This window comes from Oncorhynchus tshawytscha, linkage group LG02 (assembly GCF_018296145.1).
Source record: "Oncorhynchus tshawytscha isolate Ot180627B linkage group LG02, Otsh_v2.0, whole genome shotgun sequence".
In the NCBI taxonomy this organism is placed as follows: Eukaryota; Metazoa; Chordata; class Actinopteri; order Salmoniformes; family Salmonidae; genus Oncorhynchus; species Oncorhynchus tshawytscha.
Genome location: NC_056430.1, coordinates 9,126,454 through 9,140,343, shown reverse-complemented (window position 1 = coordinate 9,140,343; position 13,890 = coordinate 9,126,454). Strand labels below are relative to the sequence as shown.

The 13,890-nt window shown below is 44.8% G+C and overlaps 1 pseudogene; it reads left to right on the top strand.

Moving 5' to 3' along the window:
* Positions 1 to 13,390: 13,390 nt before the first annotated feature.
* LOC121840614 overlaps positions 13,391 to 13,890 on the top strand; it is a 33,416-nt pseudogene continuing 32,916 nt past the window's right edge.

Sequence of the window (13,890 nt, the reverse complement as noted above, 5' to 3'; positions counted from 1 at the left end):
CTGGGACAATGGAGAGTCACCCTCCCTCCATACTGCTGGTATTAACACTGGGACCATAGTCACCCTCCCTCCATACTGCTGGCATTAACACTGGGAGCATAGAGAGTCACCCTCCCTCCATACTGCTGGTGTTAACACTGGGACCATAGTCACCCTCCATACTGCTGGTATTAACACTGGGACCATAGAGAGTCACGTACTGCTGGTATTAACACTGGGACCATAGTCACCCTCCCTCCATACTGCTGGTGTTAACACTGGAACCATAGTCACCCTCCCTCCATACTGCTGGTATTAACACTGGGACCATAGAGAGTCACGTACTGCTGGTATTAACACTGGGACCATAGTCACCCTCCCTCCATACTGCTGGTGTTAACACTGGAACCATAGTCACCCTCCCTCCATACTGCTGGTATTAACACTGGGACCATAGAGAGTCACGTACTGCTGGTATTAACACTGGAACCATAGAGAGTCACCCTCCCTCCATACTGCTGGTATTAACACTGGGACCATATAGAGTCACCCTCCCTCCATACTGCTGGTGTTAACACTGGGACCATAGAGAGTCACGTACTGCTGGTATTAACACTGGGACCATAGTCACCCTCCTCCATACTGCTGGTATTAACACTGGGACCATAGTCACCCTCCCTCCATACTGCTGGTATTAACACTGGGACCATAGAGAGTCACCCTCCCTCCATACTGCTGGTATTAACACTGGGACCATAGAGAGTCACGTACTGCTGGTATTAACACTGGGACCATAGTCACCCTCCTCCATACTGCTGGTATTAACACTGGGACCATAGAGAGTCACCCTCCCTCCATACTGCTGGTATTAACACTGGGACCATAGAGAGTCACCCTCCCTCCATACTGCTGGTATTAACACTGGGACAATAGAGAGTCACCCTCCCTCCATACTGCTGGTATTAACACTGGGACCATAGAGAGTCACCCTCCCTCCATACTGCTGGTATTAACACTGGGACCATAGAGAGTCACCCTCCCTCCATACAGCTGGTATTAACACTGGGACCATAGTCACCCTCCCTCATACTGCTGGTATTAACACTGGGACCATAGTCACCCTCCCTACATACGGCTGGTATTAACACTGGGACAATAGAGAGTCACCCTCCCTCCATACTGCTGGTATTAACACTGGGACCATAGTCACCCTCCTCCATACTGCTGGTGTTAACACTGGGACCATAGTCACCCTCCATACTGCTGGTATTAACACTGGGACCATAGAGAGTCACGTACTGCTGGTATTAACACTGGGACCATAGTCACCCTCCCTCAATACTGCTGGTGTTAACACTGGAACCATAGTCACCCTCCCTCCATACTGCTGGTATTAACACTGGGACCATAGAGAGTCACGTACTGCTGGTATTAACACTGGGACCATAGTCACCCTCCTCCATACTGCTGGTATTAACACTGGGACCATAGAGAGTCACCCTCCCTCCATACTGCTGGTATTAACACTGGGACCATAGAGAGTCACCCTCCCTCCATACTGCTGGTATTAACACTGGGACCATAGAGAGTCACGTACTGCTGGTATTAACACTGGGACCATAGTCACCCTCCTCCATACTGCTGGTATTAACACTGGGACCATAGTCACCCTCCTCCATACTGCTGGTATTAACACTGGGACCATAGTCACCCTCCTCCATACTGCTGGTATTAACACTGGGACCATAGAGAGTCACCCTCCCTCCATACTGCTGGTATTAACACTGGGACCATAGAGAGTCACCCTCCCTCCATACTGCTGGTATTAACACTGGGACAATAGAGAGTCACCCTCCCTCCATACTGCTGGTATTAACACTGGGACCATAGAGAGTCACCCTCCCTCCATACTGCTGGTATTAACACTGGGACCATAGAGAGTCACCCTCCCTCCATACTGCTGGTATTAACACTGGGACAATAGAGAGTCACCCTCCCTCCATACTGCTGGTATTAACACTGGGACCATAGAGAGTCACCCTCCCTCCATACTGCTGGTATTAACACTGGGACCATAGAGAGTCACCCTCCCTCCATACTGCTGGTATTAACACTGGGACCATAGTCACCCTCCCTCATATTGCTGGTATTAACACTGGGACCATAGTCACCCTCCCTACTTACGGCTGGTATTAACACTGGGACAATAGAGAGTCACCCTCCCTCCATACTGCTGGTATTAACACTGGGACCATAGTCACCCTCCCTCCATACTGCTGGTGTTAACACTGGGACCATAGTCACCCTCCATACTGCTGGTATTAACACTGGGACCATAGAGAGTCACGTACTGCTGGTATTAACACTGAGACCATAGTCACCCTCCTCCATACTGCTGGTATTAACACTGGGACCATAGAGAGTCACCCTCCTCCATACTGCTGGTATTAACACTGGGACCATAGAGAGTCACCCTCCTCCATACTGCTGGTATTAACACTGGGACAATAGAGAATCACCCTCCCTCCATACTGCTGGTATTAACACTGGGACCATAGAGAGTCACCCTCCCTCCATACTGCTGGTATTAACACTGGGACCATAGAGAGTCACCCTCCCTCCATACTGCTGGTATTAACACTGGGACCATAGTCACCCTCCCTACATACTGCTGGTATTAACACTGGGACCATAGTCACCCTCCCTACATACGGCTGGTATTAACACTGGGACAATAGAGAGTCACCCTCCCTCCATACTGCTGGTATTAACACTGGGACCATAGTCACCCTCCCTCCATACTGCTGGTGTTAACACTGGGACAATAGTCACCCTCCATACTGCTGGTATTAACACTGGGACCATAGAGAGTCACGTACTGCTGGTATTAACACTGGGACCATAGTCACCCTCCCTCCATACTGCTGGTGTTAACACTGGAAGCATAGTCACCCTCCCTCCATACTGCTGGTATTAACACTGGGACCATAGAGAGTCACGTACTGCTGGTATTAACACTGGGACCATAGTCACCCTCCCTCCATACTGCTGGTGTTAACACTGGAACCATAGTCACCCTCCTCCATACTGCTGGTGTTAACACTGGGACCATAGAGAGTCACGTACTGCTGGTATTAACACTGGGACCATAGTCACCCTCCCTCCATACTGCTGGTATTAACACTGGGACCATAGTCACCCTCCCTCCATACTGCTGGTATTAACACTGGGACCATATAGAGTCACCCTCCCTCCATACTGCTGGTGTTAACACTGGGACCATAGAGAGTCACGTACTGCTGGTATTAACACTGGGACCATAGTCACCCTCCTCCATACTGCTGGTATTAACACTGGGACCATAGTCACCCTCCCTCCATACTGCTGGTATTAACACTGGGACCATAGAGAGTCACCCTCCCTCCATACTGCTGGTATTAACACTGGGACCATAGAGAGTCACCCTCCCTCCATACTGCTGGTATTAACACTGGGACAATAGAGAGTCACCCTCCCTCCATACTGCTGGTATTAACACTGTGACCATAGAGAGTCACCCTCCCTCCATACTGCTGGTATTAACACTGGGACCATAGAGAGTCACCCTCCTCCATACTGCTGGTATTAACACTGGGACCATAGTCACCCTCCCTCATACTGCTGGTATTAACACTGGGACCATAGTCACCCTCCCTACATACGGCTGGTATTAACACTGGGACAATAGAGAGTCACCCTCCTCCATACTGCTGGTATTAACACTGGGACCATAGTCACCCTCCCTCCATACTGCTGGTGTTAACACTGGGACCATAGTCACCCTCCATACTGCTGGTATTAACACTGGGACCATAGTCACCCTCCCTCCATACTGCTGGTGTTAACACTGGAACCATAGTCACCCTCCCTCCATACTGCTGGTATTAACACTGGGACCATAGAGAGTCACGTACTGCTGGTATTAACACTGGGACCATAGAGAGTCACCCTCCCTCCATACTGCTGGTATTAACACTGGGACCATAGAGAGTCACGTACTGCTGGTATTAACACTGGGACCATAGTCACCCTCCTCCATACTGCTGGTATTAACACTGGGACCATGGAGAGTCACCCTCCCTCCATACTGCTGGTATTAACACTGGGACCATAGAGAGTCACCCTCCCTCCATACTGCTGGTATTAACACTGGGACCATAGAGAGTCACGTACTGCTGGTATTAACACTGGGACCATAGTCACCCTCCTCCATACTGCTGGTATTAACACTTGGACCATAGTCACCCTCCTCCATACTGCTGGTATTAACACTGGGACCATAGTCACCCTCCCTCCATACTGCTGGTATTAACACTGGGACCATAGAGAGTCACCCTCCCTCCATACTGCTGGTATTAACACTGGGACCATAGAGAGTCACCCTCCCTCCATACTGCTGGTATTAACACTGGGACCATAGAGAGTCACCCTCCCTCCATACTGCTGGTATTAACACTGGGACAATGGAGAGTCACCCTCCCTCCATACTGCTGGTATTAACACTGGGACCATAGTCACCCTCCTCCATACTGCTGGCATTAACACTGGGAGCATAGAGAGTCACCCTCCCTCCATACTGCTGGTATTAACACTGGGACAATAGAGAGTCACCCTCCCTCCATACAGCTGGTGTTAACACTGGGACCATAGTCACCCTCCCTACATACTGCTGGTATTAACACTGGGACCATAGAGAGTCACGTACTGCTGGTATTAACACTGGGACCATAGAGAGTCACCCTCTCTCCATACTGCTGGTATTAACACTGGGACCATAGAGAGTCACGTACTGCTGGTATTAACACTGAGACCATAGTCACCCTCCCTCCATACTGCTGGTATTAACACCTGGACCATAGTCACACTCCCTCCATACTGCTGGTATTAACACTGGGACCATAGAGAGTCACGTACTGCTGGTATTAACACTGGGACCATAGACAGTACAAACAATTCACATTTCTGCAGGCCAGAACCAAATCTCACGTGAGTCTAGCCAGCTACTCAAAGTTTTGTCGTCTCAAGAGATTAATACAGACTATACAGGCCGAGGCCGGACTCTCTCCTCTTCTCAAGACCCTCTCTTCTCAAGCCTCGGGCAGGCCGAAGCAGGACTCTCTTCTACTCAAGACCCTCTTCTCAAGCCTTGGGTAGGCCGAGGCCGGACTCTCTTCTCAAGACCCTCTGTCCTCAAGTCTCGTCTCTCAGACTCTACAGACCAAGTCCAGACCCTCTCTCCTCTTCCCAAGCCTCGTGCAGGCAGAGGCCAGATCATCTCTCCTCTTCTCAAGACCCTCTGTCCTCCAGCCTCGTCCTATAGATGAACCATACAGGCCAGACCCTTTGTAATTTTCTTCAGTTTATTTGCTCTCTCACATCCATAATCAGCCATGATAGATTCATTCTCAGAAATGTATTTCCCAATGACCCCGAAGTCGGAAGTTTACATACACTTAGGTTGGAGTCATTAAAACCCGTTTTTCAACCACAGCACACATTTCTTGTTAAGTTTTGGCAACTTGGTTATGACATCTACTTTGCATGACACAAGTCATTTTTCCAACAATTGTTTACAGTCAGATTATTTCACTTATAATTCACTGTATCACAATTCCAGTGGGTCAGAAGTTTACATACACTAAGTTGACTGTGCCTTTAAACAGCTTGGAAAATTCCAGAAAATGATGTCACGGCTTTAGAAGTATCTGATTGACAACATTTGAGTCAATTTCGAGGTGTACCTGTGGATGTATTTCAAGGACTACCTTCAAACTCAGTGCTTCTTTACTTGACATCATGGGAAAATCTAAAGAAATCAGCCAAGACCTCCACAAGTCTGGTTCATCCTTGGGAGCAATTTCCAAATGCCTGAAGTTACCATGTTCATCTGTACAAACAATAATACGCAAGTATAAACACCATGGGACCACGCAGCTGTCATACTGCTCAGGAAGGAGACACGTTCTATTTCCTAGAGATGAACGTACTTTGGTGTGAAAAGTGCAAATCAATCCCAGAACAACAGCAAAGGACCTTATGAAGATGCTGGAGGAAACAGGTACAAAAGTATCTATATCCACAGTAAAACAAGTCCTATATCGACATAACCTGAAAGGCCGCTCAGCAAGGAAGAAGTCACTGCCACAAAAAAGCCAGACTCCGGTTTGCACCTGCACATGGGGACAAAGATCGTACTTTTTGTAAAATGTCCTCTGGTCTGATGAAACAAAAATAGTACTGTTTGGCCATAATGGCCATCATTATGTTTGGAGGAAAAAGGGGGAGGCTTGCAAGCTGAAGAACACCATCTCAACCGTGAAGCACGGGGTTGGCAGCATCATGTTGTGGGGCAGCTTTGCTGCAGGAGGAACTGATGGCATCATGAGGAATGATGCCATCATGAGGAATGAAAATGATGTGTATATATTGAAGCAACATCTGAAGACATCAGTCAAGAAGTTAAAGCTTGATCTCAAATGGGTCTTCCAAATGGACAATGACCCCAAGCATACTTCCAAAGTTGTGGCAAAATGGCTTAAGGACAACAAAGTCAAGGTATTGGAGTGGCCAACACAAAACCCTGACCTCAATCCTATAGAAAATGTGTGGGCAGAACTGAAAAAGCGTGTGCGAGCAAGGAGGCCTACAAACCTGACTCAGTTCCACCAGCTCTGTCAGGAAGAATGGGCCAAACCCAATTTATTGTGGGAATCTTGTGAAAGGCTACCTGAAACGTTTGGCCCAAGTTAAACAATTTAAAGACTATGCTACCAAATACTAATTGAGTGTATGTAAACTTCTGACCCACTGGGAATGTGATGAAAGAAATAAAAGCTGAAATAAATCATTCTCTCTACTATTATTCTGACATTTCACATTCTTAAAATGAAGGGGTGATCCTAACTGACCTAAAACAGGTAATTTTTACTGGGATTAAATGTCAGGAATTGTGAAAAACTTGGTTTAAAGGTATTTGGCTAAGGTGTATGTAAACTTCTGACTTCAACTGTATGTTTACATTGCCAAATCAAGTGAACTAGATAATAAACAATACAAATCAACAGTAAACATTACACTAACAGAAGTTCCAAATGAATAAAGACATTTCAAATGTCATATTATGTCTATATACAGTGTTGTAACAATATGCAAATAGTTAAAGTACACAAGGGAAAATAAATACACATAAATATGGGTTGTATTTACAATGGTGTTTGTTCTTCACTGGTTGCCCTTTTCTCATGGCAACAGGTCACACATCTTGCTGCTGTGATGGCACACTGTGGTATTTCACCCAGTAGATATGGGAGTTTATTCAAATTGGATTTGTTTTCGAATTCTTTGTGATCAGGGGGAAATATGTGCCTCTAATATGGTCATACATTTGGCAGCAGTTTAGGAAGTGGAGCTCAGTTTCCATTTCATTTTGTGGGTAGTGAGAACATAGCCTGTCTTCTCTTGAGATCCAGGTCTGCCTTTGGCGACCTTTCTCAATAGCAAGGCTATGCTCACTGAGTCTGTATATACTACATCTCTCTCCCACTCTCCCCTTCCATATTTCTCTCTCCCTCCCTCCCTCTTTCTCTCTCCTTCTCTCTTTCTGTCTCTCTCCCTCTCTCTCGCTCTCTCGGGTCTCTCTCTTTCTGTCTCTCTCCCTCTCTCTCGCTCTCTCGGGTCTCTCTCTTTCTGTCTCTCTCTCCCTCTCTCTCTCTCTCTCTCTCTCTCTCTCTCTCTCTCTCTCCTCTGCTGTTTCTTTCGCCTACATTCAGACACTCCATCTGTCTTTCTCTCTCCTTCATTACTCCTCTTTTCCTCTGTTCTCTACATCCCTGGGATGGTTTCTGATGTCACTGTCGTTACAAAATTAGCTCATTTGTTCTTAATTCTGTCTGTCAATGTTTCTCAGTGTGATGTAGTTAGCTCATTTAATTCTCCTTCACACTGCTCATTCATTCATGTACGTCAGCTATTGTTTTGCCCTCTGTCTCAAGGCTCCCTCCCTCCCTCCCTCCCTCCCTCCCTCCCTCCCTCCCTCCCTCCCTCCCTCCCCCTCCCTCCCTCCCTCCCTCCCTCCCTCCCTCCCTGTACTCGCCTGCTCTGTCTAGGCCTACCTGTTCTGTCTAGGCCTACCTGTACTCGCCTGCTCTGTCTAGATCTACCTGTGCTCACCTGCTCTGTCTAGATCTATCTACCTTCTTATAGATGCAACAAGATACGATGTATTGAGTCTCCATTCAGCCATTACCGGAGTGTGATTGACAGGTCATTTTAAAACATGTCCGCAGTCGTTTTTTTGTTGTTGTGGAGATCGCCAGATAAACTCTATAAATAGGGGTGGGCTTGGTGAAGTAAGACAGTATGGCTGAGGCGGCCGAGCCCACGGAGGATCAGCTCATCCATGTTTTATTTGGGTCAGGGTCTGGGATTAACCCAGATACAAATTGCATTATGTCTGTCTGTTATAGAGGGTTTCCTGTTTTGGCTCCAATCCAATTTGCTATTCTACTTTTAAACGGGTTGAATGTGGAATGTTCAGTGCAACAAAATATGACATTGAGTTCTGTGGTTGCACACTACCAATGAAAGTTGATCAAAGTTTACCAGACTACCAATAAAAGTTTATTTTAAATCTCTTTAATAGTTTTAATTAGGGAGGTTCTGTCAATAGAAGCAAAAACACATTCACAAACAACAGTTAACTACATCAAAATAAAAACTAGTAAAACAGGTGAAATGTTATGGTTTATAAATACTCCCAACCATTCATGAAGACTACAGTTTATTTGTTATTTCAGCCACAAATGGTGGGCAAAATGTGAGGCTGCTGAGGGGAGGACGGCTCATAATAATGTCTGGAACGGAGTAAATGGAATGGCATCAAACACATGGAAATAATGAGTTCCCCTTCCACCCATTCCGCTACAGACATTACCACGAGCTCATCCTCCCTAATTAAGGTACCACCAACCTCCTGTGATTAGCAAATGGCTACTATAACAGATGGGCTCTAGTTAAAGGGGGCGGCAGTGTAGCCTAGTGGTTAGAGCATTGGACTAGTAACTGAAAGGTTGCAAGTTCAAATCCCCGAGCTGACAAGGTACAAATCTTGAACCTTGAACAGGCAGTTAACCCACTATTCCTAGGCCGTCATTGAAAATAAGAATTTGTTCTTAACTGACTTGCCTAGTAAAATAAAGGTTAAAAAAAAAAAAAAAAAAAAAAGGGTGTTAGAGGAGGAGTTCTACCACCACCAGTATCTGAGGAGTTCTACCACCTCTGGTTCATTATGAACACTGCCTATCATCAATACATCAAATCAAATTGTATTTGTCACATACACATGGTTAGCAGATGTTAATGCGAGTGTAGCGAAATGCTTGTGCTTCTAGTTCCGACAATGCAGTAATAACCAACAAGTAATCTAGCTAACAATTCCAAAACTACTACCTTATAGACACAAGTGTAAAGGGATAAAAAATATGTACATAAAGATATATGAATGAGTGATGGTACAGAGCGGCATAGGCAAGATACAGTAGATGGTATTGAGTAGAGTATATACATATGAGATGAGTATGTAAACAAAGTGGCATAGTTAAAGTGGCTAGTGATACATGTATTACATAAAGATGCAGTAGATGATATAGAGTACAGTATATACGTATACATATGAGATGAATAATGAAGGGTATGTAAACATTATATTAGGTAGCATTGTTTAAAGTGGCAGTACCACAGGAGGTTCTTGAGGGGAGGATGGCTCATAACAATGGCCAGAACGGAGCTACGTGGAAGCCATGTGGAAGCCATGTGGAAGCCATGTGGAAACCATGTGGAAACCATGTGGAAGCCATGTGGAAGCCATGTGTTTGATGTATTTGATACCCCTTCCACCCATTCCACTCTAGACATTACCACTAGCTCGTCCTTCCGTAATTAACTTCTTGGATATAGGGGGCGCTCTTTTAATTTATGGATAAAAAACGTGCCCGTTTTAATCGCAATATTTTGTCACGAAAAGATGCTCGACTATGCATATAATTGGCAGCTTTGGAAAGAAAACACTCTAAGGTTTCCAAAACTGCAAAGATATTATCTGTGAGTGCCACAGAACTCATGCTACAGGCGAAACCAAGATGAAACTTCAACCAGGAAATGGGCAGAATTTTTGAAGCTCTGTTTCCCATTGTCTCCTTATATGGCTGTGAATGCGCCGGGAATGAGCCTGCCCTTTCTATCGTTTCTCCAAGGTGTCTGCAGCATTGTGACGTATTTGTAGGCATGTCATTGGAAGATTGGCCATAAGAGACTACATTTACCAGGGGTCCGCCCGGTGTCCTTTGTCTAAATTGGTGCGTAATCTACAAGCTGCACGCAGTCATCCAGTGATTGAGAGGAGGCTTTCAACGAACGATATATCATGAAGAGATATGTGAAAAACACCTTGAGGATTGATTCTAAACAACGTTTACCATGTTTCAGTCGATATTATGGAGTTAATTTGGAAAAAAGTTTGGCGTTTTGAAGACTGAATTTTCGGGTTTTTTTGGTAGCCAAACGTGACGCACCAAACGGAGCAATTTCTCCTAAACAAATAATCTTTCAGGAAAAACTGAGCATTTGCTATCTAACTGAGAGTCTCCTCATTGAAAACATCTGAAGTTCTTCAAAGGTAATGATTTTATTTGAATGATTTTCTGTTTTTTGTGAAAATGTTGTCTGCTGATGCTAACGCTAAATGCTACGCTAGCCACGCTAGCTGTTACACAAATGCTTATTTTGCAATGGTTGAGAAGCATATTTTGAAAATCTGAGATGACAGTGTTGTTAACAAAAGGCTAAGCTTGAGAGCTAGCATATTCATTTCATTTAATTTGCGATTTTGATGAATAGTTAACGTTGTGTTATGCTAATGAGCTGCGGGGATAATTACACTCCTGGATACAGGTTTTTTTCGTAGCTAAACGTGACGCACCAAACGGAGCGATTTCTCCTAAACAAATAATCTTTCAGGAAAAACTGAGCATTTGCTATCTAACTGAGAGTCTCCTCATTGAAAACATCTGAAGTTCTTCAAAGGTAATGATTTTATTTGAATGATTTTCTGGTTTTTGTGAAAATGTTGCCTGCTAATGCTAAATGCTACGCTAGCTGCGCTAGCTGGTACACAAATGCTTGTTTGCTATGGTTGAGAAGCATATTTTGAAAATCTGAGACGACAGTGTTGTTAACAAAAGGCTAAGCTTGAGAGCTAGCATATTAATTTCATTTCATTTGCGATTTTCATGAATAGTTAACGTTGCGTTATGGTAATGAGCTTGAGGCTGTATTCACGATCCCGGATCCGGGATGGCTCGACGCAAGAAGTTAAGTTGCCACCAACCTCCTGTGATCAATACGTCCACTTCTATCAATAGAGTTTATCTCGTGATCTCGACAAAAGGAGGGAATCATAAAAAAAAATACATATGTCCTCTCTGGACATCCGTAAGAGTATGAAAGAGTCGCAGGACTAAAGTGAAAGAGTCGCAGGACTAAAATGAAAGAGTCGCAGGACTAAAATGAAAGAGTCGCAGGACTAAAGTGAAAGAGTCGCAGGACTAAAATGAAAGAGTCGCAGGACTAGAATGAAAGAGTCGCAGGACTAAAGTGAAAGAGTCGCAGGACTAGAATGAAAGAGTCACAGGACTAAAGTGAAAGAGTCGCAGGACTAGAATGAAAGAGTCGCAGGACTAAAGTGAAAGAGTCGCAGGACTAGAATGAAAGAGTCGCAGGACTAAAGTGAAAGAGTCGCAGGACTAGAATGAAAGAGTCGCAGGACTAAAGTGAAAGAGTCGCAGGACTAGAATGAAAGAGTCGCAGGACTAAAGTGAAAGAGTCGCAGGACTAGAATGAAAGAGTCACAGGACTAAAGTGAAAGAGTCGCAGGACTAAAGTGAAAGAGTCGCAGGACTAGAATGAAAGAGTCGCAGGACTAGAATGAAAGAGTCGCAGGACTAAAGTGAAAGAGTCGCAGGACTAAAGTCAAAGAGTCGCAGGACTAGAATGAAAGAGTCGCAGGACTAAAGTGAAAGAGTCGCAGGACTAGAATGAAAGAGTCGCAGGACTAGAATGAAAGAGTCGCAGGTCTAGAATGAAAGAGTCGCAGGACTAGAATGAAAGAGTCGCAGGACTAGAATGAAAGAGTCGCAGGGCTAAAATGAAAGAGTCGCAGGACTAGAATGAAAGCGATCAATCCAGTGAGATTTAAGTGACAAGTGGGTGTTACACCAAACGCTGGAGGAAAAAGTACTCAGTTGTCATACTTGAGTAAAAATAAAGATACCTTAATAGAAAATGAAAGTAAAAGTGAAAGTCACCCAGTTAAATACTACTTGAGGAAAAGACTACAAGTATTTGGTTTTAAACGTACTTAAGTATCAAAAAGTAAAAGTATAAATGATTTCAACTTCCTTATGTAATGCATCCTCAGGTGGGCGGGGCATTCGCGTTTCGACTTAACGAGAAAGCAATAATAAAGCCACATGATTCGTAGAGCCAGTGTTCCAATTATACATTACACTCTTGGGGGAACCCAACGTCTATCAAGAGCTATGTGACAGTCATTTAATGTGCTGACTCTTTTAGTGGAAGTGTAAAAGGGTTCACTCAAGCTTTGCCCACAACACAGAAAACATTTTAGTGGTGTTGTTACTCATGTGTGAGGCTCTCATTTATTCTGGGCCAAAGCCAAGTTCTCAATCCAATCAAGGAAAGGAGGGGAGGTTTACACATATCCAGAAAAGTTGAAGTACTGCCCACAAACATGGTTACAAAACAGGGATACAGTGACTACGTTTTGACGGACATCCCCTTTATTTTCATTGGCTCAGCCATGCAGTTTGACAGTCCTTCCTTCCTATCAAACGGTTGACCTTTTAATCTCTCTTTCTTTCTCCCGAATCCATCTAACGATCTCGTTTGAAGAGAGTGACTGGGTGACTGAGAGCCAGTGGCGCTCAGTGCCGTTTAAGATGAGGGAGGACATTTTTTTTCTTCCCATGAGCATGGCCTTATTTATATTACAGCATATTGGATGACTGTCATTCATTTTCCATTCACCCAGTTCAATGTAACATCGATACGTTTAGGCTACTAGATGATACTGTAATTTTCCCTAAACCCATCATGAGGTTGCTACAACCTAGCCTATGAATGAAAGTTTACAACATAGGTGCACACAGGTCGAGAGATGCACACTCTGTCCTGCATCGAGCTGATCTAGGGTGTAGTCATTAGTCCAACATTTGCGAACGAGAGTTTCTATTGGACAAATTCAGGTCTGTTCCGTTTGCGTCTGTACTAAGATGTGTTTTTCAACAGAATCGGCGGAATGAATACACCCCTGATCACGAGTAAACACAGAGTAAACACAGTCACTTTCATAGCAGCCACGTTGTATTCCTTCTCAAATCATGCTCTCTCGTCCTCTCACCTCTTCCCTTTGCTTGTGGACTTCAATGCACAACACATCAGCTTTGACCAGGCAAAAAAAACAACTAAAGTAACTTCAGGCCTGAACTACAGAGAGAGAGAGACAGAGAGAGACAGAGAGAGACAGAGAGAGAGACAGAGAGACAGAGAGACAGAGACAGAGAGAGAGAGAGAGAGAGAGAGACAGAGAGAGAGAGAGAGAGAGAGAGAGAGAGAGAGAGAGAGAGAGAGAGAGACAGGGAGAGAGAGACAGAGAAAGAGAGAGAGAGAGAGACAGAGAGAGAGAGAGAGAGACAGAGAGAGAGAGAGAGACAGAGAGAGAGAGAGAGACAGAGAGAGAGAGAGAGAGAGACAGAGAGAGAGAGAGACAGAGAGAGAGAGACAGAGAGAGAATAGAAC